The sequence below is a fragment of the Lithobates pipiens genome, unplaced genomic scaffold, assembly GCF_037356315.1.
Source record: "Lithobates pipiens isolate NorthernLeopardFrog02 unplaced genomic scaffold, aLitPip1_a1.2 Scaffold_3, whole genome shotgun sequence".
NCBI lineage: Eukaryota > Metazoa > Chordata > Amphibia > Anura > Ranidae > Lithobates > Lithobates pipiens.
Window position 1 is genome coordinate 74,813,692 of NW_027507790.1, and position 19,813 is coordinate 74,833,504.

The following is a 19,813-nucleotide window of genomic DNA, read 5'->3' on the forward strand; positions in this document are numbered from 1 at the left end:
AAGAAGAAGAACGGAAGGCGGCGGCGACGGCGGCGACAGAAGACCGGGCCACCGCCTGCAAAAGAGCTATAAGAAGGCGCGGTGGCCCGGCAGAAGAACTGAAGAGGGGGACAAGACTCCCGAAGTCGGGAGAAGAGGCCGGCGACGAGGAAGAAAGCCGGACTCCTCCGCTAGCAAAAGAGCTACAAGAAGATAGCGGAGGAGTCCGGCGAGAAGACCCCCGAAGACGGAAGACCCCCGGAGCTGTGCAATAAAATATTTTAACCCTGTGTTGTGTTTTTTTTGTACTTTTTTTCACAGGTGAATGGGTAGGGGTACATTGTACCCCATACTCATTCACATAGGGTGGGGGGCCGGTATCCGGGGGCCCCCTTATTAAACGGGGCTCCCGGATTCCGATAAGCCCCCCCGCCCGCAGACCCCGACAACCAACGGCCAGGGTTGTCGGGAAGAGGCCCTTGTCCTCATCAACATGGGGACAAGGTGCTTTGGGGTGGGGGGGGCGCGCGGCCCCCCTTCCCCAAGGCACCCCCCCATGTTGAGGGCACGCGGCCTGGTACGGCTCAGGAGGGGGGCGCTCGCTCGCCCCCCTTTCCTGGCCGGCCGGGTAGCGTGCTCGGACAAGGGTCTGTTGTGGACTTGGGGGGGACCCCACGCCGATTTTTTTCGGTGTTGGGGTTCCCCTTTAAGTCCATACCAGGCGGCGGGGCTAGCGACGTCTCCGTCGCGGGCCCCGCCTACCTGGATACCCGCTCGAAATGAGCGGACTTTTCTCCGGGCGGGAAAAGTCTGCTCATTTCAAAAGTAGGGCGGACTGGCACACACACGGGCGGATTGCCCGCCGAAATGCGAGTCCAGCGGACAGTATTTCCAACATTTCGAAATACTTAGTCCGCCAGACTGTCCGCTGAAAAAGTTGGACAGACAGTCTGCCCGTGTGTACGCGGCCTAAGCCTAATATAGATTTAAGTGATAGTTTAATCTCAGTCATGTCCTCACTCACTGGGATCCAGTGGCCATGTTCTATCTTGGTAAACCAATTTGAAAAGGTCTGTGCAATCCATCCTTCAGGAAGATTTTTCTTTTCCCTTGGGACATAAAATAGTGCTGGAACTTTTGTCTCAGCCATTCTTCTAGAGAAGACTTCCTCAATGTTGCCAGTAACATTGAAAGCAGTATTTCTTATGGCTATCCTGTCAGGGAGAAGGATCTCCAATATCCAAGTGTCAGGCGGTAAACTATCTTATTGCTACCATTTTCCAAACTGGGTAGCTCTAAATCTTTTCTTCAGCACCAAACAAACATCTTTAAATCTTTCCATCTGGGTCAGGACAGTGTCTTTCCAACATATCTAAACTGAAATGTCTGAGTCGTCACATGATTTCATTTAATGTAAGCTGTAAGCAACAAACATATGCTAGAAATATAAAAACACTTAACTTTAAGGGAAAATATTTTTCCAAGGATGAGGGCTGATCTCCAAGACTTAGATTGGGAGGAAATATTGGCATCAATGAACACCCAACAGAAATGTGAATTCTTGAAAACCACTGTATGTAGACACACTGCAAAATATATTACCATGGGCAATAAGTTTAAAAAGCTAAAAATTAAACTTATGTGGCTCATGGCCAAAGTAAAAAAGCTATAAATATTAAGAAAGAACTTCTAAGTATAAAAATGAAAGGAACACTATCCTTTTTTTTAACCATCACAAATAATATAACAGAAAATATAAAAAGGAAATCAAGGGTGCAAAAATTCTAAATAAAGGACAGATTGCAAAAGAAAGTAGGACAAACCCCCCAAAAAGTGTTCAAATATATTAACAATAAAAAAAGCCAGGTCTGAGCATGTAGGCCCTTTAAAATAATAATCTTGAATGGGTGACTAGAAGGTAAATATATGAAATACCTTCTTCAGTTCTGTGTATACAAAGGAGCATGGTGATAATACTGACATAGTCCCAAATGAACCATTATGGCTCAAAATGGATATGGTCCAGAAATATTTAGACAGAATAAAGGTGAATAAAGCACCTGGACTAGATGGTATACACCCAGGTGCCCTAAAAGAATTGAGCTCTGTCATTTCAAAATCATTGTTTATAATTTTTAGGGACTCTTTAATGACTGGCATAGCACCATTGGATTGGCGCAAGGCCAATGTGGTGACTATATTTAAAGGGAGATCAAAGTCTTTACCAAGTAACTATACGCCTGTTTAATGTTTATAGTCGGGAAGATACTTGAGGGATTAATAAGACCACATAGATGAGTTCTTGCGATAAAACATTTTTTTTAAGCAACAGACTTGATTCATGAAAGGCAAAAGTTGTTAAAGTGGTAAAGGTTGTCTGGTGGGTTTATACGGTGAAGATGATTCCATAAATTAAGTGCAGAACCCACTTTACCAGATGGATTGCAAGCTCAAGAGCAAAATTCAGAGGTCCAGAATTATTCTGTAGAATGGCAACCAGGTCCATGTATGGTGCATTTCCAGCCTATTACAAACCATTTCTATCCTATCATAAAGTTGATCAAGCAACAATGACAATGGGGGAGTTTGGTTTCAGTTCTAAACAAATCAAATGATATGTTGATTAAAATACTTCAGCTTTACCATACCTTGTGTTTGTAATTCTACATCCCATGCATGTATGCTGTCATGAAAATGGAAAATAGTATACTTTCCCGACAGAAATATTCCTTTCCTGACTCATAAGCATGACAACGTACAGGTATCTCTCAGGCCTTCACATTGAGCATAGATAAGAGAATGCTGCCTTGTGGGTGTGACTCATTTATATAGTAGAGAGGGCGAACCCTGTACCCATACTGTCAGGTAGGTATACAATTTTGTGTTTTTTTCTGCTTGTGTCTCAGTTAGGGTAATTTCCTTCAAGCTGAGATGTGTTAGGCATCTGTCATATACAGTAGATAGGAAGAGAAGAGATTTTCTGTATTATGTTAAACAAAAAAAGTAAGTAAAGGGAAATCTTGCAAAATGTATGGCAGCAATAAAACGCTCAAAGAGACATTAACCTTTTTTCACATCTAACCAAAACTAAAAAGTTTCGGTTAGAGCTGGGTATTTAAGAAAGAAAAGATATGTAGGCACACTTTAAGGAATTACAGCAAGCAAATCTGATATTTAGATTAAATCTCTTCTTCTTTTAACAGAAAACTAACCTATTATCACATCAAGATCACTTGACCTCATTCAAGCTCTATGCACTACAGAGAAGAGATGAAATGCCTGGCAGATACACAGCAAAGTTAAACTTTATTCTAATAGGAACAGAATGTGTTACATTTCAACCTACTGGCTAATAATTTACCTTAGAGCGATCAATGTGCAAGAGCCTTTTTTGGTCTACCTATGATTGATTTCTTACCCTTTTGGCCTGTTGTATATCTTTTCTTTTGTTAAATGTCATTTGTCACCTAATGAACCATATGTAATTCTTGCCATGACAGACATTCGTCACAAATTTATGAGGCATTTTTACTCCATTATCTAATATATTGCATCTATCAGATTTTTTTTCCACTCTGAGCAATTATTTTATTCTGTTCTTCAGGGTGCTGGTAGAGGACACATCAGCATATAACAAGTGCCTCCCCACTCACTAGGAATAACTTACTATAGGAGTAGCAAATATTTACATAACTTAGGTAATAAGTTGAAGCTATGATCACTTTAATTTTGAAAAGTGAAAATGTTTAATCCCATTAAATCTTTATTATGGTTCCTTGAAATATAATTATTTTTGTTATTACTGTTACTGTGTACGATGTTCAAGAGGCCATAAGAGAAAAAACGCAATGCCCTGTTTATTCTCCTGAGTTTAACAAATTATATGTCAAAAAGATATTCTCGGATATGTACTTCTTGGATATTAACTCTTGAGGAACGTAATAACATATATACTGTATTTATAAATGTTTTTTTTTAAGTTTTGAATCAACCACTGGCGTTTTGTATCTCTTGAGGTCTGTCTATTCCTTATCACAGTAGCCAAGAAAAACAGTCAAACCTGAAATAGAAAAAAAAATGTCTCTATTAATTTTTTAGTCACTGAATACAGTTTCTCAAAGAATACCCTGGTGACTTATGACTGCTCATAGACTATTAATAATCTCAGTAATGCTTTCAGTAATGTTCAGTAGGAGGTTCAAGCCACTAGGGCATGATGAGGGAAGGTATAAATATTTGGGGGAAGCCACGTGCTGGCACTCTTGCCTCAGGCTGAGGCCTGGGTAGCTGCTGCTTAACTGGCTATGTTGTTGGGCCCTACAGTCTGATTGGGGCTCAGCATGGGTTGTAGGCACAGCTTTACCCACCAGCTTAGGATCTTCACCAGCCTGAAAAGCTTTAGTTCCTGAAGGCATTTCTGCTTGTGGCAGACTCACCCAGGACAGAGGATTTTGGAGGGGACTGCAGGCTAGCCTCCTGATTACTGACTATGGGTCCTGGCACTGCTCTTTGGGAGGTGTTTGCCTGAGGGACACTTGGAATAATGTTATTTTGGATTCAAGTCCATGTCCTCCCAAAACACACAGACTCTGGGAATCTAGGCCCGGGGTCCATGTTTAGGGCCTAGATGGCCCATTACCAACAATGACTGCTTCACACTGTAAGGCTCATAGCAGATTTTAATATCATCAGCTCAATGCCCCTGTCTGGGGTTTCCTGCTATAATGAGTCCTAAGTGTCTTGCACCCATTTTAAATTATGCTAATTAAGTCACCTATTGTTTCTGTCTGTTTGATCATCTCTTGCAGAAGTGATTGATATTCCACTGTACCGTGTTATTCAACATTCTGGGATTGTTGTCTTTTGTTTGGCTATGTTGATTGTGTTTCTGTGCACAATTTGTATTGCTACAGTAATATGATCGGGAGGGGGATATCCTCCTAAGGGATATAACGTAGGTGTCTGTGTTTCAATAAACAGTCATTCCTTTGGTTTTTACCTCATATCTGGTCTGTGAATGAAGATTAGGGTAAAAGGACTGATATTATCTAGCGGTTTGGAGGGCAGGAGGCATTCTTTAGGCAGAAGGAAGCACCTAATAGGGGTGCCAAGCAGTTCCGTCACACTGCTTATATGCCTTGATATCCACTAGGGGTCCTAATGATGGCAGAACTAAGAGACCTACACCTGCTTGTTTTTCTGCAGTTTTGCCCAAAAATGTTTTGAACCATAATGCACTACATTGCTTATGAACTTTGGGCAGTAGGCATTAAAAAGCCAATATAGGGGGTTGTGGATAAGACAGTACCCTCATAAAAATGGGGCACACAGAAGTCATAGTATCACTGAACTGAAAGCTGTTGTAGAGAAAGCATGAAGAAAGCTGACGAACTGCATAGGGAGATATTGGGGTCAGTTAGGAAATGTTTCTAGCTCTTTGAGCAAGCAGCCCTTTTGCCTTTTTGCGTTTTTATCTTTGGTGGTTCTTCTATCTTTCATTTTATTTTGTGGTTTATTTGATGCCAGTGTTCGCTATTAGTTGCTGCCCCATCGATATCCAAGCGATGTATTTTTATTTTATGTTTATATGACCTTTTTACATTTGGGGCACCTAACATTTACTTGTTGCCTTATGTCACAGCATGCTGACATTTAATTGAAAGAAAAAAAAAGCGCTAGAACAGTGTGCCCTCAAACTATCTCACATTATATCACATTCAATATACCCCCCTATCCACATAGATGAAATGAAAGTTGGGTATACACTTATTAGGCCTAGTATACCTAATTAAAACTGTCCTGCTGCTGAGTAATTTTATACTGCAGTATCATCTGAAGTAACTTAAATCTTGCAGTAAAATTCCATCCTATGCTCTTTGTCTGCAGCTAATTTTGACCTAGCTTTGCTTAATAAAAGTGTCCTGGTGCAGGCCAGTTTTACACTTCTGTGTCAATGTGTCATTCTTTGTCAGTGGGGACAAATTGAGTTTCTTCTCTTTTCAAATTGTTCATAGTAACTTGCAAGCTGCTGAGACCTGCTCTGGACAAACATCTAGAAACATAACAAACATATTTAATTATTTTTAGCTCTGCTATGTGAGTGGGAACACATAGCAAACATATATTGAGGTTTTCTCTAATCTGACAATTTTCAAAAACTTTGGTAAATCGGCCTTAATATTCCTGCCAGGGATATGGCTATTCTTCAGTTTTGGGATATTCTTCAAAATTGGCCACAAGGTCAGGCACTGATGTTGGACGAGAAAAGACCTGGTTCGCAGTCTCCACCCTAATTCATCCTAATGGTGTTCTATCAAGTTGAGTTCAGGACTCTTTGCAGACCAATCAAGTTTACCCACCCCAAATTCGTTCATGCATGTCATTATGGACCTTGCCTTGTTCACTGGTGCGCAGTAATGTTGGAACAGGAAGAGACCATCACCAAACTGTTCCCTCAAAGTTGGACACATGAAATTGTCCAGAGTGTCTTGGTATGCTGACGTCTTAAGAGTTCTCTTCACTGGAACTAAGGGGCCAAGCTAAACCCCTTAAAAACAACCCCACACCATAATCCCCCCTCCATCAAATGATTTGGACCAGTGCACAAAACAAGGTCAATAAAGACATGGATGAGCAAGTTTGTGGTGGAGGAACTTGACAGGCCTGCACAGTCCTGACCCCAACTCGATAAAACACCTTTGGGACGAAATAGAGTGGAGACTGTAAACCAGGCCTTCTTGTGCCTGACCTCACAAATGCGTTTCTGGAAGAATGGTCAAACATTTCCAGAGACACACTTCTACCTTCTGGACAGCCTTCCCAGAAGAGTTGAAGCTATTATAGCTGCAAAGGGTGGACCAACTCAATACTGAACCCTACAGACTAAGACTGGGATGCCATTAAAGTTCATGTGTGTGTAAAGGCAGACGTCCCAATACCGTTGGTAATATGTGATGAAATACCATGCTCCAGTAAACATATAAGCACTAAAGAAGTAATTTTTGAGTCTTGTATGCAAATACTGTAAATGTCATGTTTGGACCTTCACCCTTCTAATCTTATAAGCCTTCTTATTGGTCTTTAACATGATAGCTGGCCCTGCTTTCCTATCAACGGAGGTGAGAATAGGTTGGATCAAACTATACTTTTACGGGGAACATTTATATTTGTATGTATTTTGTAGCTGACTATATCTCTAGATCTACTGTAAATACTAACATACAGTTTTCACTGAATGTCACTTCTGCTATACTTTTTCTTTTTATATAATCAGAATCATTTCTCAGGTTTGTGACATCTTGCTTTAAAGCCCGTATCATATACTGTAGTTATGATGCGCAGGATCATTATTATTATTTTTATTTATTTTTTTGTTCCTTTAAAATAGCTTAGAAAAATATCCTTTATTCAAAATATAAACCACAGTCTGCTAGGCACATTTACAAAGTAAAAGAATAGTCCCAGTTTGCGCTCAATCTGCAGAGCATTTTGATGCCTCTGCCATTGTCTTTAAGCGATAAAACTTTCCCACTGTAAACAATAACACATAATGTTGAAATAATGACATTTTGCTCTCTGCAATGGACTTTAATCAAGGCCCGCTATTCAAGCAATCAAATGTGCTTCCTGCCAACTGACAAAGCCCATTTGTTTTTGCCTTGCAATGACTCCTTTTCGGCGATGAAACAATGTGACTTCTGCTGATATTTCTCAGGGAGAAGTCAGCACATGAAAGTCTTTTTTATAAACTGCTCCAACTGTCATCTAGCATCTCATCTTCCGACAAAGTGCAAAAATCACAGGCAGACCTGACAAAATATTCTTTGATGGATCTGTCTGACAATAGATGTTGTATGTGGTGTATTATAAATATTAATAGTATTGATAGACTATTTAAAAATTGTCAAGTCACATATGCTTCCATGAGAAGCCTCCAGATGCCACAGTCCTTCTCCTATGAGCCAGCATCCCTTGTTTTATGCATTATTCATTTTGTGTGGCCTTTTCAGGAAACAAACAATCTGCATCTTTATGTAGTAGAGTCTAGAACACTCCTTTACTACTGCATTGAGCTGGTGGTTAGTTGAAATAAATAATGTCTGTGTGTACTGTGATATTCTAAGGGGATTCAGGATCACAACTAGAATGTAGGTTGTCACAGATTTTTAACAAAGTCCAATTTTATGGTCAGCCTAAACAAACCTTCAACATAAAAGGGGTTTTTACGTTAGGAAAAAAATTACATTGTAACCTGCACTTCTTTTCAATCGAGACAAAGGCTCTCCATTCAAAGGAAGGTTCAGGTCAGCAGCATCTTACAGATCATATATAGAATATTTAAAGGGTTATATGTTGGCACACAACCATCAGATGTTCTATTGACATGCTACTTTTCAATCAGTGGCTGGCACTAACACCCTGGCTCACTTTGCTACAATGTACGATGTACAACGTGGGTGTACTCACTTTTGTTGCCAGCGGTTTAAACATTAATGGCTGTGTGTTGAGTTATTTTGAGGGTACAGCAAATTTACACTGTTATACAAGCTGTACACTCACCACTTTACATTATAGCAAAGTGTCATTTCTTCAGTGTTGTCACATGAAAAGATATAATAAAATATTAATAAACATGTGAGGGGTGTACTCACTTTTGTGGGATACTGTAAGTTTGAGCAGACACCAGCAGGCACAGATTAAGTGCCCTTTATGTGAGTGTAATTTAATACATTATACACATTATACACAATATATTTAATACATTTTAGAAGGAATACATTGCTTTTAGACAGAGAGCACTAGATTCTGTATCTTCTGTTGCAAATGACCGCTATCCTGCAAATACATCCACAAAGCAAAGAGTTGGGTAGAGGGAACGAAAGGTTTACATGCCACAGCAATTTGGTTTGATTATACCCCTAAGGGGAACAGTTTGTAATGACTTGCTGGTAAAACAGGAGTCATAGCGTAAGGTGAGCGGCCAGAGAGCACAGGTGGAGGATTGCGCAGGCACTTTATGTACAGTCTTTGCATCACATTCTGTCAATTCACAGAGGCAGAAGAGGATATTATATGGACATTTTTTGAATTATTTTATGATTACATTTTTTGTGTGAATATTTTAAATTTTTTTTGCATATTTATATGTTTTTTCTGAATTTTATGGACATTCTTCACTGATTGAGCCTTTAAGCAGATATACAGTGTATCCACTTCAGCCCCAGAAGATTTTACCCCTTTCCTGACCAGAACACTTTTTGCAATTCGGTACTGCGTCGCTTTAACTGACAATTGCACGGTCCTGCGACGTGGCTCCCAAACAAAATTGACGTCCTTTTATTCCCACAAATAGAGCTTTCTTTTGGTGGTATTTGACAACCCCCGGCGGTTTTAATTTTTTTGCGCTATAAACAAAAAAAGAGCGACAATTTTGAAAAAAACTCATTATATTTAAAATTTTGCTATATAATAAATATCCCCAAAAATATATAAAAAACTATTTTTTTTCCTCAGTTTAGGCTGATACGTTTTCTTCTACATATTTTTAGTAAAAAAAAATGGCAATAAGCGTTTATTGATTGGTTTGCGCAAAATTTATAGCGTTTACAAAATAGGGGACAGTTTTATGGCATTTTTATTAATATTTTTTTTTACTAGTAATGGCGGCGATCAGCGATTTTTATCATGACTGTGGCATTATGGCGGACACATCTGACATTTTTGACACATTTTTGGGGCCATTTTATTTATACAGCAATCAGTGCTATACAAATGCACTGATTCCTGTGTAAATTACACTGGCAGTGAAGGGGTTAGCCATTAGGGGGCAGGGTAAGGGTTGCATGTGTCCTGGGGATGTGTTTTTCCAACTGTGGGGGCATGGCTAAGTGTGACACGTCACTGATCTCTGCTCCCAATCACAGGGAGTAGAGATCAGTGACAGTGTCACTAGGCAGAATGGGGAGATGCTTGTTTACATCTCCCCATTCTTCCTCCCCATGAGACAATCATGGGTATCCCCACGGCGATCAAGTCCGTGGGACCCGAGACCCGATGATGGTACGGCGGCAAATTTAAAGGGATGTACAGGTACACCCATTTTCCCAGTCGTGCCATTCTGCTGACGTACATCGGTGTGCACCGGATATACAGTATGAGTTATAAAAATTTATATGAGATAATACAACATTTGCACTTTAGATTTATTATCGAGTTGTGCTGCACTATTATAGAGGTTTAGGATGTTAAAAAAAGTTGACCCAATAGTGAGAACACTGTCCCTTTAAATACTTGTAGGAAGAAAAACAGATAATCTTACTGTGGGTTCCGCTGCCACCAGTCTACCATTCCCTAGGCCTCCACTCAAGGCCCCAGATGTATGCTCTCTCTTAGCAGGCCTCTGCTGGTTTCCCCTAGTAACCATCAATACTGGAGAACAGACCTCCACAGCACTGGTCTCTCCTTAGAGGACCTGACTACAATAGCTCCCTGGTGTTGTTCAACTTGGTACCCTGAGAATGTGACTTGCAACACAAGAGTAGAGCACACTTGCATTTCCTTACCGTTCAGTATCCAACTGGCAAACGGTAGCATGGCAGGAAAACCACACCCTTCTATGGTGCCAATAAATGTGAAGATTTGAGATCAGTCCAGGAGATGGTATGGACACATGATCAAAAAATATACGTAAAATACTCATTTCAAATAATCTGATCATTAGTACACCGCTTTTGAGAGCAGATCACGACAGTTCATTTGATATTATTCTAAGGGACAAAAACAAATAATTTTCTTGTACTATACCAGATCGTATGATTTTCATTTAATTAGTACAGTTTTCATCTGAAAATAAAATACCAATACAATGCAACACATTACATCATTCCCAAATTTTTATTCAGTCGTACGAGAATTTTCATAACTTTGACCACTTCAATACAGGGCATTTTCACCCCCTTCCTGCCCAGGCCAATTTTCAGCTTTCAGTGCTGTAACATTTTGAATGACAATTGCGTGGTCAACATTGTACCCAAATGACATTTTTTTTTTTTAATTTGGCTCCATCCATCTTCCCATCAACTCTCACCAGCTTTCCTGTCCCTGATGAAGAAAAGCATTCCCCCAACAAGATGCTGCCACCACCATGTTTCACGGTGGGGATAGTGTGCTCAGGGTAATGTGCAGTGTTCGTTTTCTGCCACACATAGCGTTTTGCTTTTTTTTTTTTTTTTTTGCCAAAAAGTTGAATTTTGGTTTCATCTGACCAAAGCACCTTCTTCCACATGTTTGCTGTGTCCCCCACATGGCATCTTGCAAAGTGCAAACAGGATTTCTTATGGCTTTCTTTAACTACTTAAGGACCGGACCTCTTTTTCAGACTTGGTGTTTACATGTTTACAACAGTTTTTTTTTATAGAAAATTACTTAGAACCCCCAAACATTATATATTTTTTTCTAACACCCTAGAGAATAAAATGGCGGTCATTGCAATACTTTTTTTCACACCGTATTTGCACAGCGGTCTTACAAGCGCTCTTTTTTTGGAAAAAATTCATTTTTTCAATAAAAAAATGAGACAACAGTAAAAAAAAAATTATATTGTGAAAGATAATGGTATGCTGAATAAATTAATACCCAAAATGTCATACTTCAAAATTGTGCCCGCTCGTGGAATGGCATTAAACTTTTAGGCTGGATTCGCACCTATGCATTTTTAGTGCTTTTTGCATTTTGCAGATTTGCACTACAGAACGTGTTCCATAGGAAACCATGTTTAATGAACTGTAGTGCAAATCTGAAAAATGCAAAAAGCACAAGAAATGCATAGGTGTGAATCCAACCTAACCCTCAAAAATCTACATAAGCGACATTTAAAAAATTCTACAGGTTGCATGTTTTGCGTTACAGAGGAGATCTAGGGCTATAATTATTGCTCTCACTCTACCGATCGCGACAATACCTCACATGTGGGGTTTGACTACAGTTTTCATATGCGGGCTCTACTCACGTATGTGTTCGCTTCTGCGCGCGAGCTCGTCGGGATGGGGTGTTTAAAAAAAAAAAAAAAATCTTATTTATTTTACTTGATTTTATTTATTTTTACTATTTAAAAAAAAAAAATGGATCACTTTTATTCCTGTTACAAGGAATGTAAACATCCCTTGTAATAGAAAAAAGCATAACAGATCCTCTTAAATATGAGATTTGGGGTCAAAAAGTCCTCAGATCTCATATTTGGACTTAAATACTATTTAAAAAAATGCGGGAGAGGGGATGGCACCTCTCCCGCTGCTGATAACGGTGATCTCATGGTGAACCGGCCGCAGAGGCCACCATTATCATACACGCGACTGTCACCTGAAGAGATGGATATCTTGGTTGTGGCAGCAGCTGCTGCCGTTACCGAGATATCCCTCTTCAAAAAAGGATGTACATCGTTGTGCGCCGGTCGTAAAGTGGTTAAACAATGGCTTTCTTCTAGCCACTCTTCCATAAAACCAAATTTGTGGAGTGCATGACTAATAGTTGTCCTGTGGACAGGTACTCCCACCTGAGCTGTGGATCTCTGCAGCTCCTCCAGAGTTACCATGGGCCTCTTGAGTGCTTCTCTGATCAATGCTCTCCTTGCCCTGCCTGTCAGTTTAGGTGGAAGACCATGTCTTGGTAGGTTTGCAGTTGTGCTATACTCTTTACATTTTCAGATGATGGATGGAACATTGCTCTGTAAGATGTTCAAAGCTTGGGATATTTCTTCATAATCTAATCCTGCTTTAAATTTCTCCACAACGTTATCCCTGGCCTGTCTAGTGTGTTACTTGACCTTCATGATGCTGTTTGGCCGCGTACACACGGGCGGACTGTTCGCCCAACTTTGTCCGCTGAACAGTGTTTGGGCGGACAGTCCGCTCGTGTGTGGGCTTTCAGCGGACAGTTTCAGCGGACAGTTGGACGGACAAGGTTTTTCGGAAATTCCGAAAAACTGTCCGCTGAAACCTTGTTTGAGCGAACAGTCCGCCCGTGTGTAGGCTTGTTCGTCAAACAAAGTTGCGCGCATGCTCAGAAAGGATTTTCACGCCGAAAGCTATAATGCAGTGTATAGGACGTCGTATTTTTCGTCCCGTCGTATGTGCCGTTCACGTCATCGCGCACGGTTTCAGCAAACTGTTCGTTCGTCGTGTGTGGGCATGTCCGTCCATGCTAAGTTTGAGCGGACTGTTTGCCGAAACTGTTGGACGGACAAAGTTGGGCGAACAGTCCGCGCGTGTGTACGCGGCCTAAGTCTAACAAACCTCTGAGGGCTTCACAGACTAGCTATACTGAGATTAAATTACACATAGTTGGACTCTATTTATTAATTAAGTGACTTCTGTGGGCAATTGGTTCCACTAGATTTTAGTTAGGGGGCATAAGAATAAAGGGGTGCTAAATACAAATGCACGCCACTCTTTATATTCTATCATATTTATTTGTAAAAAAATGTGAAAACCGTTTATCCTTTCCCTTCCACTTCACAATTATGTGCCACTTACTGTTGGTGTATCACATAAAATCACAATATAATACATTTAGGTTTTTGGTTGTAACACGAGTTAACACGATTTGGAAAATGTCAAGGGGTATGAATACTTTTTCAAGGCACTGTATGCTTATAAGTCTGCTCCGAAGACTCCACTGATTTAGTTAGAAGATGATTATTTTAAAAATGCCATCTGATTTATACATCTGTCATAACAAAATCTGTACAGACTACAGGGTCTGTATTATTTTCTGCCCACTATTGCCAATCAAAGATTCAAGATTCTAAAGTTATCATTAGCAAAGCACATTTGGGGACATGTACTGTACAGAACAATAGTTTTCCTAACATACCTACTAAATAATATATCTACAACAGCACAGTTGACAACACGAAACTGATAATAGACTTGTCAACAGGGGAAAATAACTACAGGGAGAACGTGGTGGATTTATGAACAGCTGGCCACCTTTAATCAGACCATAAAAAATGCATAGGTGTGCAGCACTGGTTGACTGGAGCTCTGAATATATTGTATCCAGTTTGGTAATAGTCTTTAAATGAACAAAGCTGAGTCAACTGATTAGATGATTAGGAAATTGTAAAAAGACGAAAATTCTTATAAACCTAGACATTAAAACACAACATGCTATGTTCATAAAAGGAGATAGGACATACACCGGTGTTTGCCTGATACCATTTACTTTAATACCAGTTTTACTCACACCCCAGTGCCCACTCGTGTCAGCAATTAACCTAACAAACCTTAATGAATGTTATACATTATAAGTAAAATCAATTGAATAAGCCAAGAGCGCCCACTAAAACATTACTCATTCAACTCCACTGCAAACACAGCATGCCTGCATGTTATGTTACAAGCTCTGCTCTGCCAACCAAGCAATAATTAGCTGTCCTGGGCATTTATTGCTACCTGATCATAAATAATCAGCCTCAATTAAAGACTGCAGAGTGAGACAGAAAATACTATGCAGTTATACAGGTAAAATGCATGAGAGCTAAGACTGGAGTGGAGTCATTAAACTTGCTTTTGAATATTGCTTTATTTCTAATAGTTATGAAGACAGATATTCAGAAGCACAATGAATAGTAGGAGACACTTTACAAATAAATCAAATGTAGGTTTGCTAAGAGAGTTACTGAAGACAAAATCAAGGTACAAAAAGCTTGATTATGCAAATATAGCACCCACTCTGATCTATTTAAAACTAGCAAAAAAGGGAAAGGTGCACATATATACAATGTAATATACAAAGCTGTACGAACAGGGTCCCCAGCACACTTTCAAGCTAGCCAGCACAAACGAAAAAAGAAAAATACTGTAGCGCTACCCGTGCAGGAACAGCTTGGAGATTGGGTTCTCTGTTCTTCTGCCCTGACTCTGAGAAAAATCCCAGCCCCTCTGACACACCAAGTTAGGCAAATGTATTCTGCACTACTACTGGGAGCGCACATATAGATACCCTGCACACAATTAAGGTTCAGTATCAAAAATCAAACTGGTTAGTGGTAAATTAACCCAAAATATTTTGATGGGTTGCAAAGTTCTTGTGACACAACTATCAGAGTGAGCAGTCTTTAGCCCTAGCTGGCTGGGGTTGGGGCCAAGGCTTTACAATGGTGCGCATAAGTACAGCCCCAGTAAAGTCTGCATGCAGTAAATAAAGCTGATATTTAGATTAGTGATTAGTCTCTGCTAGCAGCAACAGGTTAATGGCAGCAGTGCCCTCTCACTAGTGCCAGCGATATGTCAACAGGGTATCTGCTGTTCAGATGTACAGATAAGCTCACTTCTGGATCTTGCAGCAGCTCTGGACCTCAGCATATTGCTGCAGGCTTGTAACATGTTGATATGCACACAGGAGGAGCAACGTATACTCCTTGGTGTCCTCACAACCAAGAGCAAATCTCTCGATATTCAGCCTGTGAAAATACAGCTTTCTTTCTTCATAACCAGCTACATTTGCAAAAACTTGTAGAAGCCCACACTGCTGTGCCAAGGCACTTCTGGGAGTCCTGCCCTGGGCTCCTGGTTTGGGGCATTTATAGCAATGCACAGAGAGCAGCCTCACCTGGTGACAACTCCATTCTCCCACAGCTGAGGAATTCATATATTTTAGAGTTATGGACCACATTTATCAGAGGTGCCTTTATGCTTCAGTCTGGCTTCCACATGTCATTTGCAAATATATGCAACAACAAACACTATTTGTAACCTGAGTAGTTAAAGATGAACTCCAGATTTCATTTAACTTTAATTTAATTTAATTTAACTTTAAATTGTTTGTTTGGACCAAACACTGCACTGTGTTCCAGCAGCAGCAGTATAGTGATTTCCCTTCTGTTTTCCAGAACAAAATAAATCGAGTTGGGCCAAGCACTATTCACAGGAGGAATTATATTTTATCAATGAATATAAGGCTTCCTCTGAGTGGCTGAGGTAGAGATCATGAGTTAATCTGCTCATCTCTTCACCTCAGCCATTCAGAGGAAGCCTTGTATTTAAGGCTTTGCTCGATTTTATTCTGGGAATGGGAGTAGAAGTAGCAGGAGCATTTAAGTGATGGAAATTGTTTGGACCAGCTTGATAACACTATTTAAAGTTAAATGAAACCTGGATTTCAGCTTTAAACCAATTTGTTTATTTTTAGTTTTGGCTGGCTGTTCTGTTTTACAAAATGTTTGATAGCTACAATGGCCCTGAGTTACTACTGCTGTTGCAAATGCTTCAGGACTCCATTACCTTGAGAACATCTAAATGAATCCAATTGCAGAAACAGAACTGTGCTGAAATTAAAGTTAAACAAATCACAACTAGCCTGGCAGAAAAACAACCGACCGGGCGCAATCATGAAGTGTAAAGCGATGAATTTAACACTAGGTCCCAGGTGTACCGACAGCGTCTGTTTCAAGGAGTAGAATGCGGCCTGACCAAACCCAAGTGGGGAGGCTTCCAGGAAGAATGGCGTGTCCCTCCACTTTCCCTACTCGACTGGAACCTCTCGCTGCTACTAAGCACTGTCCCTGACAGATAGTTGATCTGTCACTAAGCTACTCACACACGAAATGCGGGCCATTCATGATGCTGGTTTAGAGTGTACCTGCAGCTAAGGCTAAGCCCCAGCTAGGCAGTTGTGGTTGACTTCTGGAAACTGAGTTTGTAAGAGGCCTAGTTACTTCCCAAACAGAAGATTGATATCTATGGAATTAGCAATAAGTGTAAATTACAGTACTATTCACTCAGAAAACATAACCAACAGACCTAAATCCAACAAAGTTATGGCAGAGGCCAAGATGGACAAATGGCCAAGCACATACATGGTAGTGAGGCAATGATCTTACATTATCCCTCCTGTTCACCCATGTGGTGGTAGCTTAATTTTTTTGTTAATTGGGCATTTACCCACCAGTGTGGAAGAGTGCTGCTGTACTGCTCAGCCATTTGCTTGAGGTGCTAAACATTTCCCAGAACTGCCCTGATGAATTATTAGAGGTTGCCGTTACTGCATTCCTTGTGTAACAGTTTTTAGCTGTTTTTCTGATGCTTTAACAGCAATGCCTCTAACTTAGTGACCTAGAACAAATATAGAATTAACCAATTCTGACACTTTTCCTATTCTCATTTGCAGCATGCCTTTTTCTAGATCTCAGATTGAATTATGCTGAAGGAGACAGGCAATGGCAGTACCCATGCTTCTTCTTCTATCATCCATCTTCTCTCAAGGGACACGTAGGTCAATCTGGGCTGCCATAGTACAGTTGAACACTTTTCATTCGTTTTTTTTTTTTTTCAAAACATATTGTACATCGTGATATTCCACACGTGTATCAGCCCCTTCAATCTTGAGTAAGTTCAACATTTCCTTGTACCCAGACTGTAAGCCCTCACAGTCAGGGTCTTCCTAACCCTCCTGTGTTGAATTGTACTGTAACTGTACTGTTTCTCTTTATATTGTAAAGTGCTGCATAAACTGTTGGTGCTATTGTATATCCTATATAATAATACCCAAATTATTACCAGATGCCTTACTTTTCAGGAAAAAATATTTTTTTATCTGCCTGTGTTGAATAGAGAAGCATAAAGAACCAGGGACAAAGTCACTGGATCTAAAATTAAGGCTGTTTAATAAGGATTAGAATTTTTTTTTAATTTCTTTTTGTGGACGAGACTATTATGAGTAGTAGCATATGGATGAGAAAAACCTGCACACTTTGGAGTGTGAAAGAATAAACACTCTTGGTAGAAACATATCCCAAAGTGTACAGTGCAGTGGTATATATATATATATATATATACATACATACATACATACATACATAAGAAATTCAAGGTGGAAAAAAAACTCAATCATTTATCCTCTAAAATGCTCATGTGTTAGGCTGGTTCAACAGCATTTATCACAGATTAACATAATTTGTCTCATAACAGGCTTTTTCGCACCAACCACTTGGCACCAAACATGCCCATAGCCATCATATTTAAAGAACTGCAGTGGTTTATACAGTATTTGGACAAGCTATGGCAGGTTTTTTTTTTTTTTCTGAGTGATTAGCGGTCATGCCTGTTTGCCTTTGCTATTATTGTTGTTGCTATTTGCTCTGCTGGGTGTGTTGTCTGAATAAACCACCTTTATTTCAACCTTGGCTTGACAGAGAAGGTCTTTGGCACCAGAACAGCGGAACCCAACAGCAGAGATAATGATACATTCACATACATACAAAATGAAATAAATGCTTAGCTGTGTTGTATTTGCCTATAAGTACAGAAGGGAGATTTCACAATTTGTATTTTGTTATTACGGTAATCATTGTTAGTTTTATTTTTCAAACCCAGCAAACCTGCTCACAACTGTTTTCCATGAATCTCTTCGGGCCATGACCTCTTCTTCTTATTGGTCGGTAATGTTCAACAATGGTGTTTTCTAGAGTTGTGGTGCATTATTGTTTTTTAATAAAATGTTTATGTGTATTTCTTTTAATGAGAAATGAATAATTTATATAAGCACCTGGCCTTGTTTACAAAGGAGAGCCATTATTGCTTCTTGTTCTCCTTTATAGTCCTTTATAACAAGAAGTGTACCTAACACATGTGGCACCTGGGGCTGGCCAATTCTTTTGCACCCCCTATAATTAAATAAACGATCAGCAAAAATGAAAGCTGCGAGCGCAGAGCACCACACCAGATTGTGGGTGTAGTTATATTGTGCTAACAGGGGGAGGGGTATATTTACACAAAACCCTTCTAAACCCAATGGACCCCCCCCCCCCCCCACACACACACACACACAGACCTCCCAGTGCAATTGGACCCCCTGCCTCCAGCACATACTAACCACTGACTCCCCTGCAGCACAGCTTTCTCAGTAAAGATGACCCCTAAGCAGAAACCCCTCAGTACAGACTGAAACCCACTCCCGTCACCGACACCTCTAGAAATACCCCCTGCCAGCCCAGCTCCTCAGTATGGACACCCTTCCCCCCAGCACAGGACACCACTCCCTAGAACAAACCCCTCAGTATGGACCCCACCCCCCCAGTACAGAACCGTCAGACAACACCCCCTCCTCCCCAGTAGAGCCCTCTCCATACAGACAGACCCCATTCCCCTACCCCCAAGTACAGACTCCCTCAGTAATAGAACTACCCCTTTACCCTCAATACAGACCTCTCATCACAGACAACTCCCTCCCCAGTACAGACCCTTCTGTAGTAAAACACCCCTAATACAGCTCAGTATCAAAACTATTAGAATGTCCCCCTTGCACAGACTCCTCAGAAGCAGAACACATCCTCCCCAGTAGAGACCCCTGAGTATTATAACTCTCACCAGTACAGACCCCACAGTAGCAGAACATCCAACTTCTTCTCATCCTGATTAGTGTACAGCACATGGTTTCAATGTAGCCCAGCAGGTTTAATGTGCACTATGCTTCCCTATGTGGTCATATTCCTCGCAACTGTCCCTGCACTTTCTCCTGTGACCACTGGTGTCCCTGTGCACAGTGTATAAATGGTGGTCTATGGCCACACACAGTGCTGATTGTTACTAGCAGATTGTTCCTCTGTGGTTGGCGGACTGGTACTTACTCACAGGATGTAGTCCCAACCAGAGCAGACTGCACCCCCTTAGTATGCCACTGTTTTATAATATTTTATACTCTGCAGGCCATGCAAGAAATCCAGTCAAGTGACCTGGACTGTTCACATTACCAGGCTATCCACGTGTAGTTTGGTTTGTGTTCACAACTTTTGTCATTTCTAGTGTGTTGCGATAGCTTGGCACTCCCTAAGTCTATA

General features: G+C 40.5%; 1 protein-coding gene across 1 annotated transcript in view; it reads right to left on the reverse strand.

Annotated features, from left to right (window-relative positions):
* The window catches only part of TMEM132B (transmembrane protein 132B), a 790,326-nt gene that overhangs the window by 215,429 nt on the left and 555,084 nt on the right, over nucleotides 1-19,813 (reverse strand). The gene's annotated exons all lie outside the window — the stretch shown is intronic.